Below are 18,213 nucleotides of genomic sequence, written 5' to 3'. Positions count from 1 at the left end.
ATGGGGTTAGAGACATGCTAGATGATGTCTTTGCTGCACAGCCGACACCTCCGTCACATTCAGCGAATGAACCGGAGGAGCCGGAGGAAACCGCAAAGGCCTTCCTGGAAATCTTGGCCTCGTCAAAGAAACCTCTCTATGAGGGTGCCAAGCTGTCTGTGCTGGATGCCATCTCGCAACTGATGGCAGTGAAGGCTGAGTACGGCTGTAGCCGAGGTTGCTTCGAAGCATTTCTGGGAGTATGGGCTAACAGCCTGCCCGAGGGCCATGAACTGCCGAAAACCATGTACGGTACGAAGAAAATCATGAAGGCGCTCTCCATGGACTATGAGAAAATACATGTTTGTCCAAAGAATTGCCTTTTGTTTAGACATGAGTATGCGGATGACAACTACTGTAGGAAGTGCGGTTCCTCTCGGTATATTGAGGTGGTCGATAAGCATGGTCAAAAGCGGCAGCTAAAAATCCCTGTGAAGGTTCTTCGGTATCTTGATTTTATAAAAAGACTGCAGCGCTTTTTCATCACCGAGGAGTCTGCCAAAATGATGAAGTGGCACAAGGAAGGGAAAAGGTACAATCCAAAAAAAATGGTACATACATCAGAAGGTGAAGTATGGAAGTCATTCGATATAAAGTACCCGGAGGAAGCAGCCGAGGCTGGGAATGTCAGAATTGCTATAACAGGTGATGGGTTCAATCCATATGGTATGTCGTCTAATCCATACAGCTGCTGGCCCATATTTGTTATTCCGCTCAATCTCCCTCCCGGCGCCATAATGCAACGCAAGACCATGTTCCTGTCGCTTATAATTCCGGGGCCTGAATATCCAGGGAAGAATTTGAGTGTGTTTATGCAGCCGTTGGTGGATGATTTGCACCATTCTTGGTACTTCCCGAGGTTGACATACGACCGGCATCTGCAGAAAAATTTCTTGATGAAAGTTTGGCTACAGTATTGCATGCATGACTTTCCCGGCTATGCCCTGTTTTGCGGATGGTGTACAAGTGGAAAGATGCCTTGCCCAGTGTGCATGCAGGCCTTGATTTTCATTTGGATGAAGAAGGGTGGCAAGTATGTTGCCTTTGACCAGCATCGACAATTCCTCCCTCCAGACCATCCTGATAGGGAAGACAAGAAGAACTTCACAAAAGGCAAAGTTGTCCATGAAGTAAATGAGATTCCAACGTTTTCTGGTGAGGATGTGCTTGCTCAGCTCAAAGCTCTTAAGCCTGCCTGTGAAGGGAAAGGCAAAGGCAAAGGCAAAGGTAAAGGGAAAAAATATTTTGAAGGATATGGTGAGACGCACAACTGGACTCACATTACCCCCTTCACGCAGCTTCCCTATTTTAAGGACCTCAAACTTCCATACAACATCGACGTGATGCACACCGAAAAGAATGTCGCAGAGTCCCTTTTTAACACGATCCTCAACATTCCTGATAAGACAAAGGATAATGTTAATGCTAGAGTCGATCAACAGAATATTTGTGATAGACCACGTCTTCACATGCAACCTCCCACAGGCAGTCGAAAATCTTGGTTCAAGCCAGATGCTGACTTCGTACTTAAAAAGGATCATAAGATGGAGGCATTCAAGTGGCTGAAACACGTCGTGAAGTTCACTGATGGTTATGCGTCGAATATAAGTAAGGGGGTCAATCTTTCAACGGGCAGAGTGACCGGGCTCAAGAGTCATGACTATCATGTATGGATTGAGCGGATTATGCCGGTGATGGTTCGGGGCTATGTTCCCGAGCGTGTCTGGCGTGTGCTTGCGGAGTTAAGCCATTTCTTCCGAACGCTTTGTGCTAAAGAAGTATGTCCTGAGAAGATAAAAGAAATGCATAAGAAGGCGCCGGAGTTGATATGCAAGCTAGAGAAGATCTTCCCGCCAGGCTTCTTTACTCCGATGACACATCTCATTTTGCACCTTGCGAACGAGGTATTGTTGGGGGGCCCTGTGCAGTATCGTTGGCAGTACGGCCCTGAGAGACAGAACAAGCATCTGAGACGGAAATGTGGAAACAAAGCTAAGATTGAAGCTTCCATAGCTGAGGCAGTTATCCTAGAGGAGGTGGCAGACCTCAGGACAGCCTACTATCCGGACCATGTTCCCACGTTGCACAATAAGGTGTCTCGATACAATACAGAAGAACCCAAGTATAAACCCAAGTTGCCTCTATTCACCGGGCAAGGTGGCAGGGCTGGATGCTCGACATCTTATGTCATGCCACGAGATGAGTGGGAGGATGTCATGTTCTATATCTTGCACAACATCAAGGAAGTTGAGGATGAGTGGATGAGGTAATACCTTTGCACCATTCTTTTAGTCAATTCGTTATGTTCACTTTGCCTAGTTCTTATACCGCTTTTCTTATTGTAGTCGATTCGTTGAGGAAGAATGGACAGGGATGCTGCCTCCTACTGAAGCAGAGGCACTTGCTCTTCTTCGAAAGGGTGCTGATGGAAGGAAAAATTTCGTTGCGTGGTTCATGGAGAAAGTAATTTTTCACACTTTCAATTAAACTCATGCACCCTATAATTTCAATTAAACTCATGCACCCTATAATTTCAATTGAACTTGTAGGGAAATGATCCGACCGAATCAATGGATGAAGAATTGAGATGGGTTTCCATGGGTTTTGACCCTGTCGTCATGACATGCGAAAAGTATGATGTGAATGGGTATCGCTTCCATACAGAGGAGCACCAGAACAGTCGGCCTGATCCCAAAACCATAAATACCGGAGTCTTCACTGAAGGAGATAATAAAATAGATTACTACGGAAGGGTAGGAAAAATATACGAGCTTACATTCAAACTTGGCCGCGAACACCTAAGTCTCACTGTGTTCAAATGCCGATGGTTCGACCCCAAAAAGGGCCTGAGACATACGCCTTCTATTGGTTTAGTTGAAGTTAAACCATCAACCGTCTATGCCGGAGCTGATCTCTTTATCGCCGCTACCCAGGCCACACAAGTGTATTATCTGCCTTACCCATGCCAGAAAGAGTACCTAAAGGGTTGGGAAGTTGTGTTCAAGGTGTCGCCGCATGGTAAGCTACCGGACCCGAACGATGATGATTACTACAACATAAACCCCATGACATACGAGGGAGTGTTCTATCAAGAGGAACATGATGACGTGGTCCGAAACAACGAGGATGATGACTTGGGTTATGTTGACCTGGAACCAAACGACGACGACGCAAGGATTGATGGTGAGGCAGTTGTGAATCAAAGAGACATAATTATGCTTGAAAAGTTAAATGAAGACACTGATGATGAGGAAGAGCCTCCACCTCTGTCAGACAACGAAGAAGATATGCGTGATAGTGATGATGAGACCGCTCCACAAATAGATTACAATAGTGATGATTCATATGGGTTCTAGAAAATGTAAGTTCTTTTAATGATCATTACAATAGTATGCTTAATATGCACTTCTGGTATTAATGTTTTTCCTGTATGCTTGTTTAATTGATATCCTTACTAATTGTTTATTCTCTTCTCAATGCAGGTTTGCTAATCATGGGCAAGTCCAGTGGTGCCAGTTTCCTCAGTAAACTCAAAGGAGGACTTACTCGGAGTGGACGAGCCCACAAGGTTCCCTCCCGACTACGCGAGGATGGCACCTCACAGGGAGGTGGAGGGGTCGGGGGAGGAGACCCTAGAGGAGGAGGCGGTGGGGGGAGAGCCCCTAGAGGAGGAGGAGGTGGGGGGAGAGGCAGCCGGGGCAAAAAACTCCGGGCCGTGTCCGAAATAGGAGGGTCTTCTTCGATGCCCTCCCATACAGAGGCACCTTCTGAGTCTGAGGAGGAGGAGTATGTTCCTGATGGCGAGGAGGAGGAGGCCGAGGAGGAGGGTGAGGAGGAGGAGGCCGAGGAGGAGGGTGAGGAGGAGGAGGCCGAGGAGGAGGGTGAGGAGGAGGGCGAGGAGGGTGGAGGGGAGGTTGATCCCGAGTTGTGGGGTGACTTGCCACCGGGTGCTCCGCAGGGGTGGCTGCGTGGTAATGCCGGACTACCTACACCACCTTCTATCGAGGAGCACAAGTGGATCATTGAACCTGTGGGGACAGAGTAAGTGCCTCTCAATCATATTTTCAACACATGACAACATTTTCTTATTGTACACATGGCAATCATTTGATTCTTTTGCAGAAACTGGATCCTTCGCGGAAATGGCCGTAAACCGAACGGCCTTATCACTGTCCTGTTGAAGCACTTTTGGCCTGGCCTATTCTGCCCGCGGCCAGACAGGGACCCGCAGCTGCGGGTTTTGGCCACGAGCTGGGCCCACTACGAGGCTTGCAGCAACGCGGAGTACGGGACAGCCGCTAAGGCCGTGATCACCAAATTTTGGGTAAGTTCTCTTCTTAATCACTTGTCTTCAGTTTCGTTCATAGTTTATCATTGGATCACTCAACTCATGCCTTGTTTGCTTCTGGTTTATGCAGCAACTCTATAGAGTTCTTGACGAGCACAAGGCCAGAGCCGACGTGGTCTTGCTTGCGGCTGCGAAGAAGAAAGCTCGTCAGTTGCAGTACGAGGTGCGCTGGGTTGCCGTCTCGCAGTACTACCACTACTACCTGCACCAAAAGATGACCAAAAGTCAAGCGCAGAAGCAGCGACTTACCTTGAACAGGGAGCAGTTCATGATGGTAACTATTACTAACTTTTCATTGTTTCAAGCAGTCAACTCTATGTTTCGTGCTCACATGTCATGCTTCCAAAATTTGCATAGGTTGTTCCTCGTTGGTGCTATGGAAGGCATGACGGATGGGCGAGTTTGGTGGATAGGTGGCTCGGCGCCGATGCAGAGTTTGCTGCCAAGAGCATCAAGGGCCGGGCTAACCGTGGAGCCGACGGGACACACGGCCAAGGAAACAGGAACCACTGGAGCTTCAAGGCCATGAAGGTATATCTATGTGCATGATGCATTTTTGTTCTTCTTTACCGTCATGTTCTTATGTATGGCTAACTTCTATTTGACGTTGTAGGAGGACAAGTTGAAGAGGCCGCTCTCAGACATGGAGTCGTGGAAGCTGGCCCGCGAGCGGAGTCGTCGCAAGGAGGGCGAGAGCCAGTACTACGGCAAGACCGAGGAGCACCTGGGGTCTTACATTCATCACTATCAGGAGTTGCATCCGGATGTTCCTGTTGCCGAGGTCGCCCAGTCTCAGATCGACGACACGGCGGTGGTGGCCATCCAGGGGAAGAAGAATGGCCGGTATCCGTGTTTCGACGGCTTGATCACTCCTTCGATCTCGTACACACAGCTTCGGGCTAGCAACCCGAGCCAGTTAGAGAGTACGGGGCGTTCACAGACTCCTTTAGCCCGCCAGCATGCTGTAAGTACTTCCTCTTTATCTTTTTTATCTAGCATTCTCAGTTTATTTTCAGCATTGCTCACTTAGAAACAATCTAAATTATGTAGGCATATAAGGAGTTTGTCGAGCATAGGAATCTCGAGGTGCGGGAGTACTTGAAACGAGTGAAGGCAAACGATGATTACAACCGTCAGATGATGACGGTTAGTTCTGCCCTCTTAAAACCAAGCTAAATTTTTGCACTTTCATTCCTTCTGATCTTCTAGTTTGCTTGTTTAACTAACATTCAGGCTATGTTGGCGGCTTGGAGTAACGGCACGGGTCCACCACAAATGGGACCCCCACCACCACCTGCGGGAGAACCCCCACACGTGCCCACGTTCGATGAATGGGTGGCACTAGGCAGTGATGGTCCGGTTAGTACATTTGCCTAACTACTGACAAACTAGTTCTCGTTCATTCAACACTATCATATCATATTTACTGTTAGAATCTTTTCTGAAACATGTAGGGGACCGGTGGGTCAACTCCTGCTCCGTCGACCCCAGTCACTCCGATCTGGCAGAGTGGTGGTGGTTTTGGTGGAGGTGGTGGTTTTGGCGGAGGTGGTGGTTTTGGTGGAGGTGGTGGTTTTGGCGGAGGTGGTCTTGCTTGATGATTCCGTGCATGTGGCCGTCGTGCCATGCCTTTCATATTCCTACTTTTATGATGTTTCATGTCTTGCACAACTTTTATGTTCATGAACTTGAGTCGGTGATGATCTTTAGATGATGATGGTGAACTTGAGTATGTTTAGATGATGAACTGTCATATTTCTGCATAATTTCATATTGTTCTGTTTTGAAATGCTGTCAAATGAATTGGAAAAGAGAAAAAACAGGGAAAAAAAAACTATGCCGACGGCAAAGCCGTCGGCATATATAAGCCCAGGAGTCACCAGGGCTCGCCACGTGGCTTATCTATGCCGACGGCTTTGCCGTAGGCATAGGTGAAAATCTATGCCGACGGCAAAGCCGTAGGCATACCTCTGCTGCCAGGAATAACCAGAAGAAGACACGTGGCAGGGCTATGCCTACGGCAAAGCCGTCGGCATAGATTCATCTATGCCGACGGCTTTGCCGTAGGCATAGCCCTGCCACGTGGCCTTGCATGATTCGTCCCCGTTTTTGACGGCGCCGTCCGTTGCCGTCAGACGAAAAAGACTGCCGACGGCTATACTATGCCGACGGCTGACGCCAGGCCGTCGGCATAGGCCCCTATGCCGACGGCTTTACTATGCCGACGGTCTGACAAGACTACGCTGACGGTATCTACGCCGACGGGTCTATGCCGACGGCAGCCGTAGGCATAGACCTATGCCGACGGCTTGGGGGCCTATGCCGACGGCCCTTGGCCGTAGGCATAGACCGCGAGTCCGGTAGTGCATAGCCTATCTGATAGACAATGAAAGTGATCAGAAGACCAACAACAATTTTGATTTCAGAAAAAGGGTATTTCTTAAGCAATACTTTTATTAGAAAGATGCATTCACATATATTTTTCTAAAATCGCATGCAAATGTGTTGATCCATTCCAGGGAAATATGGAATTCATACCCAAAAAACCTAGAACATAGATGGGGACAGTCTTTAAGGCAAAGCAAGTATTTGCCTAATCAACACAGAAACTTTGCATATTCCACTTTTCTGTAGTAAACATATTTGAGAACAGTTCAAACAGGACCTACATATGTTATACATAAGTAGCCATATGGAGCTGTAAACCAAGACAGAGGCCACCCAAGGCAGAAATTCAAATAGTGACAAAGAAACATCTCGTAATCAGGAGCACTCTATGACTATTCAAAAACAGAAGGCACCTCAGGAAGCGTGTAGTCAAATTAGTCTAGCTTAAAAACTAAATAGTAAGTAAGGCACCATTCGTTTTTTCCATGAAAAATAGGCATGCCATATTAGATTTCTGAAATCCTTTACTTGAAAATTCCATATGCAACTGCCCAAATTATTGATGTATAACCCTCGGCTGCATCCAGTCAACTGTTTTTAAGAGAATAGGCAAACAACAAGAAACCAAAGCAGACCCTCGCTTCTTAAAGAGCTTCAATAAACTTAAATTGCTGTCCTATTAATTAATCTATACAGATGAGACTTATTCACGGGTTTGTCCTCAAGAAAACAGCTTTAACTCTTACAAAAAAATAGTTTGACCAGTTCTAAAAAAATTCCATTCATATGCACATGTTTAACTCTTAAAAAATAGCTTTAACTCTCATAAAACAGGTTTAACTATCACAAAATTTATGCACGTGTTTGCCGTCAAGAAAATTTCCATTATCACCCATCCAACAGATGACTCAAGACCATAGATCACAAAACCATATCTTCTCGCCATGTCCCCAACCTACATATGAGGCCTTTCTGATTAGAAACTATATGGAAACTAAACAACATTTATCTAATTGGATCTTAAATAAACATGGCTGCATGTTTGTAGATAATCTAATTGAATTTTAAGGAGGGCAACAAGACGCATGTGTGTGGCCATGACACCCATGTTGCCATGTTGTTCAGTGCGGCCAAGAAGAAAAATAACAAAACTGGAAAGTAGTCGGACCTGGGGTCGTGAGGGAGGTTGAGGATGAAATCTTCCTCGCTGCACGGCAGAGAGCAGTGGGGTAAGACAATGCTAATGTTTATAGAAGATTTGAACTCTTTAAAATGCATGTATATCCCATTTTTAGGGGATTAAACGGTACATAAAAGCAATAAAAAAATGGAGCCAACTCATAAATACATTTATGGGCAGAAACATATATGCCTAGATGGAACACATAAAGATAAGGAATGCATCTATCAAGTACATGGAAACCCAGATAACGGCAACATTAATAAATAGGTCCAGAAGTGATGTACAAAGCATCAACTTTGCCCTATGGGGTATCCAACTACACAGGAATGGTATTAGAATTCAGAAACAGTATGAGATGTAGCATTTAGGTCACTTACATTGCTTGTATTTGGATGTGCACAACATCAGTACGTAGAGATTTTCCCGCATAATATACTTATCAGCTAAGAATCTTGGAAAATGGAGATCCAATCCCATAACCTAGCAAATCATCAAACAAAATCAGGAAGGAAAATATAGGAGAAATCAAAGGATAATACCGTAGCTCCAGAGACATTGACCAAACCTGGAATTGTTTAACTGGCAAGCACGAAAATACCTACAGACATCACCAACACCAATCCTGGCTACTGCAGTCGGCGACACAACTTCTCTTGCCGACCAAACCAACATGTGAAACAAGAATGAAATTAGATGGAAAAGGGAGCTGAATTAGGCAGGAGGAACTCATGTGGGGAGGTGCATCCAGAAGGGACGAGGGGTGAGGTCTTGGTCCTTCTTAGATGCGGCTTAGCGGTGCGACAATGAACAATGACGGCGCCGTCCGGCACTCTCCCACCCGCTTCCGCCCGCTTGCGCCAGGCTCGCCTCGAGCCGGTCGCCGCCATGGAGCCTAAGCGACGGGAGGTAGTCCTGGGAGGAGGAGAAACGCGAAGATGGGAGGGATGGGCGCCGCGGCAGGGGTGCGGGCCAGGAGGAAGGAGGGAGGCGTGTGGCGGCTGTGATGATTGGGGAAGGGTTTGCCACCGGCGCAGGGCGCGACGTGCACTGAGACGACGCACGCCTCGCACGAGGGACCCAACGCGCGGCGCTCGCACGTCCAGTTGCCAGCCGTGCATCGGCCACGCGAACCCAGCAGCGAAGGAACACAGAGCAACTGACCACCGGCCCCGCCTCTCGACACGGCCCCAGCGTCAGTGGAGGCGCCGGATGACCCGGAGAAAAGGTGGGCGAGCGCACCGGACGATCCGGAGAAAAGACCCGTGAGTGGTTGGACCCGGCACTGCGTAGAGGTCAGCCTCGGCACGACGGCGCGGAGGAGTCAGCCACAATTCTCTCCAACCCAGCATAACGCGGAGGAGAACAACAAAGAGTCCCTTACATGTGGAACCAACGGCCATCCTGGCCCACTCATCATTGCATGCAAGGGGTAGCAGCGGGTATAGATATGTCGTTCCAGCCGACCCAGGAGGGGCGCGCTACGCTAGGCACGCACGCGGCATGCCAGGGGAGGCTGCCCGCGACCCAAAAAGAACTGACCCACCAATAGCGCAGGAGGCTGAGCCCACAGGTCATCGCCCCAATTAATTCACCGGAAGGTCAAAGGAAGAACGAAAATTACCAGCGCAGATCGAACGGTAACCAATCAACGGAAGACCAGTTTGACCAACATCCGACGGACAAAAGCGATGCAAATCGAGGGACGATCGTGGAGAGGAGTTGGCTAGCAACCTTATATGTTAGAATGTATATTCATTTTTTTTTCATTTCTGTGACAAATAATTTGAGACGGGGGGTACAATTGAAGATTGGAAGTACTCGGTGTCTAAGCATTTCAATACCTTTGCGGTTTAGGATAATCTCAAGTGCCCCAGCTTATCCGTAAATTTTCCCTCACCAAGATGAACATTTTTATCTGGTTTAAAATATTCTACCGCAAGTTTTGCCCACGAAAAGAAAAAAAACGCAATAATAAGGAAAACATCGGAGTTTGACACGAACATAACTGCAAAACAGAGGATTGCAAACATGAAATTTTTATAAGGAGTAGCCGCTTGAATATAACATAGAAAACACCACTTTTACGTGAATGATAGTAGGAAAAGAGGTCATGGTGGATAATGAAATCCCTACCAAATTGCACCATGCAAATTACAGTTCCAAATTATTTGACAACACTGGGTCAGATGATTCAAATGGCGTATGCCGGAGGGGGGAGGGATCTTACGGATTAGTATCCTACGAAATCTGTTCTGAAAATCTTACAATCCAAGACCTTTAAATGAAGATTTAGAAGGCCGGACAACTAGCCAGTTTTCAGCTTTTTGAGAAAAATGAAAATCATACAATAATTAACTCTTTAAATAGAGTCCACTGCACCAAAACAAAACATGAAAAAAAATCGTTTTGTATCTGCTTATAGGACTCATTGCCCGGTATTTCGAACTTGTGGTGAATTATTTTAGAGGTGGTCTTCGGTACAACCCCCCCCCCCCTCCCCAAACGTACAAAGGGTAGGGGCGGTCATTTTCACACGCCGTATAAAAATACCCGTCCGCTGTAGGTGCGCCTGCGTCGCCATACGACGCTGTCGCGTACGGCCGCCCGTACGCACCGACGTCCGCATGCACGGCCGTCCGTAGGCGCCCACGTCCGCATGCACGGCCGTCCGTAGGCGCCCACGTCCGCATGCACGCCCGCCCGCGCCCGCTGCATATGTCCAAGTGATTAAAAAAAAAGATCGGCGAACCCTATCTTCAAGACGCCTCGCCCGTCTCCTCTCGCGCGTCCAGGGGGGTTGTATCGAAGAAGAAGTGATTATTTTATTTTATTTTTGACAAGCAGTTTTCCTCCATATAGGCAAGTGTGTAGGACACCAACCTCTCTTGAGCAGTAAATCTCGTATATTGTCAACAAACGTGACTTATGTTTTGTAGGAAACAACACAGCATATCATGATGATACCCACACATGACACAGAACGAAATACAAGGGGGTTTATTACGGAATATGGTTACATTACACTCTTTTACATTTTCCATGCCATAGAGGGAAGCTAGCGGCTAGCCCGGCAAAATCACTAGAAACCAATCAACTTAGCAACATCATTCTTACATTATAATCACATTATAATCACACCCACAACTTAAATTCAACTTATGTTGGTCGACCAAATTTTACCTATGCGGTGCAAGGTCCATGACGTGAGTCATGGCATTTTCACTAGTCCTTGGTCTTCGGTGATGAACAGCCACAGAAGATCTGCCAGATGCTCTTCTTGACGCTGTTGGGGTTGCGTTTTCCCATTCTTCTTGAACGGATCTCCGAGCGCCACAAGCTGAAATACTCGAAACAACAGAGTAACATGTCACAATCTAGTCAATTCTAACCAAGTTTACCAAAAACAACTCGAAACTCCTCCTACTTACTCACATAAAAATGAATCTGCAAATAAAGGGTATACAAAAAGCTTATTCTAATTACTGCTATATCAGGAGAGGGAGATACCTGGAATTTAAGCTAGCTCTGGAGCTAAGCTACACAAGCTCGATCGATGCGTGTGCTGCAAACAAGCTACGACACACCTATTTATAGATGAGAAGTACAAGAGGAGCAGAGAGTACGAGGATACATGGCCGGCTTTGGAATTGTATCAGACGTTACTGGGAAAAGTTAGGGAGAATCCACGGGAACATTCAATGAAGAACGACTGAACAAGTCCAGAACAAGAACTAGAATTTGAGCTTGAAATCTGGTCCGACTGTAGAAAACCTGAGTCATACTAGCTCGCAGAAGCCTAGCAATTCAGCTTTTTTTTTTTTTAGAAAAGGAGGATGACCCCCGGCCTCTGCATCTGAAAGATGCATACGGTCACTTTATTGATTATTCCCGAGGACCTTACAAAGTGTTACAACAATAAGCCTGAATCCACCAACTAGGCAACATATGCCGCTACTCATATCCATATGATGAAGGGGTGCTAGCTGGGCCCCTACCCAGACCACTCACCTAAACTTAACATCGAAAGCCGGAATCCCCAGCCTAGCCACATACCGGGTCTGGGGTATAAACCGGTCTGACGCACTCACAAGTGTCGTCTCCACCATTTTCCACTGGACCATCTCCAAGCAAATTGAGGTGCCATCCTTGGCAGGCCCTCCGCCATCAACGCCACCATGACGCTAAATGACGACCACCACCTACGGTAGAACATCACCAAGCAGATGGAGCGCTACCACAGGATGAAGATCAGCGGTAGAATAGATAAATCTCCGCACACATTGCCGCCGTCAAACACCTCACACGCACCACGAAGCGCCCACCGTGCTTCCGGGGACCCCAGGCGACGCCTTCAAGAAGGAACGCGACGAAGGGATGACGCCGTCGCCCGCAAGGGGAACTAGAGCTTACGCCCAAATGGAAAGCACAGTGAGAGACGGGATAGGACCTCGACAAGGCCTCCAAGAAGGGAATCGACGCCCACAAGGCGCCGCCATTGTCGTGGCCTCCGCCGACGGCCAAGGGTTTCCCCCGATCCCGCCCCCGTCCCAACCACCCGGCCAAAGACAGGCCAGGGGAGCGCCCGCAGCCGAAGAAGGCGTCGGACTTCATCGTAGCAGGCACGCCGGGTGACGGGGCACCCCGACCCACCGTAGTAGTCGTCCACCGAGACCTCGCCGCCCGCACAGCCGAAGTCACGGACCACCAGCTCCCACGGCCGTCGCCCGTTGAGAGGCCACGCCGTCCACGCCGTCCGAGGCCGCCGCCCCGGCATCCACCCACCGCGCACATCCCATCAAGACACGGAGAACGACCCACATCGCCGCCACCAGGGAGACCACGCCGCGAGCACCCAAGCCGGGCGACGAAGCAGGGCCGCGCCGGCCAGATCCGGGCGGATCCGGCGATCCTCGGCCCACCAGCCGCCAGAGAGGAGCCAGCCCCAATCCAGGGCCGATCCAGGGCGTGCGGCGGCGTCTGATGCGGGGAAGGGGTGTCTCCACGTCGAGGCGGGTGCGCGGGGAAGCCCCGCCGCCGCCTACTGCCGCGCGGGCGGCTGCCGGCGGCAGCGGGGGAGGAGGAGGGGAGGCGGGGGAGACCTGGGGCGGCTAGGGTTTTCGCCCCCAGTCGCCCGGAGCGGACGACGCGGGGGAATCTGTTCAGGTAGAAGCATCCTAGTTATTTTTCTGTAGTTAGTTTTAACTCTAGTCGGCCGGTATATATATGGAACGAGTCCTAGACGTCAAGAAATGTAGACGCTTAGGTAATATCATAGGTTTATAATGTAGGTTGAATGTGGCTGTTTATATATATTATCATTCTTTTGTTTAACTGTTAGCCGATTAGACGACGTGATTAGGCGAAGGATTGCAGGCCCGGGTGAATTGTTGGGAACTTGATAGACCATTGCCGCGTACGTGCAATCGTGCGCGTATACGCCTGGGTTAATTGCTTCATGCTGAAGCGAGCGACAAAAGTGAATCGTGCAGGACGATTCAGTGAAAAGAACGAGTCGGCTGGGCCTGCTGACTGAATTGTGTGCTCTGCCAAGACCAATACTGTAACAAACACATCTATAGGCCTTATTGTGCTCCCACTCATGGATCGGAAGTACACTTATTGAGCGCATCGACAGGGTGTTCATAAACACTCCCTTGAATCTTCTGTTCCATACTCCTCGGTTTCCTCCCTATTTTTCTTTCTTTGAAATGTATCCTCCCTTACCAGATAGTGAACCTCTGGCCATGTTTCGCTGCTAATCTCCGTTGACGGGACCTCCTATTCACCGCGTCACACGATGCCAGTCCAGCAAACGTGCACTCCCTGCTTCCTCCCGCGAGCGCTTTAGGACGGCCAATGTGCGCGGCGGGTGCCCCTATTTTTTATATTTTTGTTTTTTGCTTCAATAAAAATGTTTGGTATTTCAAATAAAAATTGAATTTCATAAAATAGTCACGAATCTAAAAAATGTCAATCATTTAGAAAAACGGTCTCCAATTCAACCAAAATTTGTAACACCAAAAAAGGTTCTCGAATTTAAAAAATGTGCACAATTTCAAAAACAATTATATATTTTAAAAAATGTTCATGAAACTGAAAAAATGAGCGAAAATTCAAAAAATGTTTATGAATTTTAAAAATATCCAACAATTCGAAAAATGTCACAAAAATGTCCATGAATTTTAGAAAAGTAACGGTACCGTATTTAGAAAATTGTTCAGGAATTAAATAAATGTTCATAAGTTCGAAAACTTTTCACAACTATTAAAACTATTCACAAATACAAAAAACTTTATAAATTTAAAAAATGTTCATGAATTCGACAAATGTTCACTAATATTAGAAAATGAAGGGAAGCTTAAAGTTGTTCCCAAATTTTATAAAACTGTTAGTGGATTATAAAAATGTTCATAAATTTGTATAGTAATTACATAAACTGTTGTTGAATTTTAAAAATAACAACTTTTGAAAATTTCGAATCTAAAGATTATACATGATTTTCAAAAAAATCATGAATTCATTAAAGGATTGTGATTTTCTAAAAATAAATTTCTAATTTTAAAAAATAAAAATAAAGAATAAAAAAGGAGAAGAAAACAAAAAAGACAAAGAGAAAAAAAAGGAAAACAGAAGAAAACATCAAAGGAAAATAAACGGTTCAGGGAAAATGTGGAGAAAAACAATCCGAAATAGGCCAGCCCATACAGAAGAACGAGGCATGCCGCGAACATGATTTATCTGCGGGAGCTATATCTTGCTTATACCGAGATGTATGCTCCCCATACACACAGCGTATCCCAGTTGCTTGGTTTTCGGCTGTTTTGCAACTGGTTTCCGCGTTTCCTTATGCTTTTTGTAGTTTTACATTCGTTTTACTTTTTCTTTTTCTTTTGGCATTCGTTGTTTCCTTTTCAGTTTTTCTCCCCTTATTTTACTTTTTCTTCGGCTTTCTCAGGTTTTCTCGGCTTTCTATTATTTTTATCTTTTCTTTTGTCTTTTTCTGTATCTGTGTTTGTTTAATTTGGATTTTTGTAACACAAATGTACATTTTTCATATACGTAAGAAATGTCTTTTGTATGCATTTAACTTTTTTGAAATACGCATTCAACTTTTCTCAAATATATGTTTTAATGCCTATTTTTTTCATACACAACATCTATTTTTCTTATACATATAAAGCATTTTTATACAAATTTATTATTTTGAAAAAATATGATTAATTTCTTTCCTAAAAAATCTGTCTGAAGATCTACTTTTTTCATAAATATTGTATGTCTCGTATAGATTAATTACATTTTTTATACTCATTGAACACTTTTCAAATACATTATTAACATTTTTCCTGATACATATTTTCATGTCTACTTTTTTCACCCATATTTTTTATTTATTTTACACATAGGAAACATTTTTATTATAGATATTTGACTTTTTTGTAGATATCTGTTTTGATTCTAATTTTTGATACAGATTGTACATTTTATTTATACATAGGAAACATGTTTATTATATTTATTCTTCAAAATTCAAGTACATGATTAATATTTTCTTTAAACATATGTTTTGATGTCAAATTTCGTTCATTAATATTGTACATTTTTCCTATACATCAGGGATATTTTTACACACATTCAATATTTTTCAAATACATGATTAACATTTTTTATATATGTTCAATATTTTTCATATACGTACATGACTATAATTCTTTTAATATATACTCACTCGCCGCGACCAAGACATAGAATTGAGGAGAGTTTTGAAAGAAAATATCCTTCACTATTTAGGTACTCCCTCCTTCCCATACTATAAGAACGGTTTTGACACTGCACTAGTGTCAAAAACGCTCTTATATTATGGGACGAAGGGGTAGTTAGCAACTTAATTAGCGGTTATTAAATAACTAGTGACCTAATATAAGGCAACTGAATCTCAGTGCCCCATAATAAAATCAATCGGTGGGATGAGAATGTGAGTGTATGCAATCAGGGAGAGACATTCCTTTTCACTACATTCCTATTGGCGACTATGCACTAATTTTTATGAAAGTCATCTATGGGGTGGTTTAAGGGCATACACGGAAAAGTGAGAGGAAAAGAAAAGTACGCCTTACATTGTGTAATTTTTGGGAAATACAAATATACATTATATAAAGGAACAAAGGGAGTATATTTTTTGATGCCTACTTTTATCTAGACACTATGTACATATTTGTACACATTCGAAATATTTTTTTTGGGTTCATGTTTAGCATTTTTTTTTTCTATAAATGTTTTTAGGTCTACTATTTCATACACATTGTACTTTATGTGTACACATAAAAAAATCACAATTTCAATTAATGTTCAAATCTTTTTATTTTTCGTATCTTGTATTTTTATAGGTTATTAGTTTTCCTGTTTTTTTCAAAAAAGTGTTCCAAATCTTCAAAATTTGTTCAGATTTGTTAAAACAAAATTGATTTTTTTTAAAAATCTTCTTATTTTAGGATTATTTTTCAAAAGTTTAAAAAACTTTCATGTTTTCATAATGTGTTTGGAATTTCAAAAAATGTTCCTATTTTAAAATTTTGTGCATGGATCCAAGTTTTTTCAAAAAGTTGTTCAAGCTTTCAAAATTCAAAATATGATTTCGGATCTAGTGATGCTCTTAGCGCGTTGCAGCCTTCGTTGATACAGCAATCCCACATGTCATGTTTTTTTTCCTTGTGAAAACTAATGGGCCCATTGGCCACATTATCGGGTCACAATGGGCCTCAGCCCATCAATGCTCAAATCATGCACTTTCCCTCGTCTCCGCAAGGCTGTCTTCAATGTGTAAGCTCTCTATACCTCTGGTATAAGCACTCAATACACGAGAAAATAATTGCAAGGCTGTCATCAATGTGCTTGATGTTCTAGACGAAGATCGCTTTCTCTCTGCTTATGAGTATGTCTCCAGCAAGTCGTCATCAAAATTCTTCATCGTACAATAGAGAAAAGGCTAGCTGGCTACTGGGTGTAGTGTGGCAAGGTGCGAACTGCACTAGAGGGAGACGAAAAATCTCGCTAATTTCATGCCTTGCCTTGGCCCAGCTGAGACGCAACAAAATCACGGCCCTTATAGTAGACGGAGTAGATTTTTTCTCACATGATGCGAAAATTTCAATCCTGACCAATTTCTACTCAAACTTACTAGGGTCCTCTTTCACCTCTTCCTCGGACTTCTCAATGCAAGACCTATACCCATCACAAATTCCACAGCTAAGATATCTAAATGACCCCTTCCTGGACAAAGAAATTTTTGATGCCTACTTCTCCATGTACGTGAATGCTAGCCCTGCCAGATGGCTTTGGGCTTAGTTTTCACATAAGCTTTTGGCCCTTGTTAAAAGAGAATTTGCGAGATTTATTTCTTGACTTCTACCACAATCATGCAGGCATCTCATGCATTAACAGGGCGATTATCATTGTATCCAAAAAAACTCAGATGCCACAACATACGGTGCCTTTTGACCCATCTCGCTACAAAATCGCCCCATCCAAGGGCTAGCAAAGCTCCTGGCCAAATTCTAAAACCTCTCATCCCGCTACTAGTTCATGCTGACCAGACAGGCTTCCTCTCAGGTAGAAACATATTTGAAAATTTTCTCTACGCGGCTAACATCCTACACTGTGCGCGCACAAAAGCACCCAGCATGAGTTTTCGTATTTTCACATCTTACAACATGAAAGTGCGTTATATTGACTAGAGGGGGTGAATAGGCGATTTTTACAAATTCGTCACTGAGAAATTTCTAGGTGAAGAAATTCCTAAGTAACGACACACTAGCAGCGGAATAAGTACTCAGGTATAAGCATAATAGAGCAGTAGCATAGTCATCATGATGAAATGAAAACAAACACAGAGTATAGAAAGCATGATAACAGGATAAGCAGGCGGAAGACTATGTGACTGAAAAAATAAGATTGAGAAAATAGAGTAAGTCTTCAGTCAAAGTCTTCAAACAGTAATGATCAGGTTCATCAACATATGAATGAGGAAATGAAAGGGTTGAGGAAATAGAATCAGTTAGCTTGGTGAAGACAATGATTTGGTAGACCAGGTCCAACTGCTATGACAGTTGTACGTCTGTTGGAGCAGCTGAGTATTTAAACTCGAGGACACACAGTCCCGGACACTTAGTCCTCACCGTATTCTACTTTAGCTAAGGTCATACAGACCTCGCCCAACACTCGTGGTAAGTCTTCACAGGTGACTTCCAACCTTCACAGA

At 44.7% G+C, this 18,213-nt stretch overlaps 1 long non-coding RNA gene across 1 annotated transcript; it reads right to left on the bottom strand.

Moving 5' to 3' along the window:
- Positions 1-7,624: 7,624 nt before the first annotated feature.
- Positions 7,625-8,548, bottom strand: LOC123134613 (uncharacterized). Its single transcript, XR_006465677.1, has 4 exons — positions 8,524-8,548; positions 8,336-8,438; positions 7,944-7,982; positions 7,625-7,730 (listed from the first exon to the last, which is right to left on the bottom strand). It is a non-coding gene; the product is annotated as an uncharacterized lncRNA (long non-coding RNA).
- Positions 8,549-18,213: the final 9,665 nt, after the last annotated feature.

The sequence above is a fragment of the Triticum aestivum genome, chromosome 6B (assembly GCF_018294505.1).
Source record: "Triticum aestivum cultivar Chinese Spring chromosome 6B, IWGSC CS RefSeq v2.1, whole genome shotgun sequence".
Lineage (NCBI taxonomy): Eukaryota > Viridiplantae > Streptophyta > Magnoliopsida > Poales > Poaceae > Triticum > Triticum aestivum.
The sequence above is the reverse complement of the archived record's forward strand: the minus strand, read 5'-3'. Positions and strand labels throughout refer to the sequence as shown.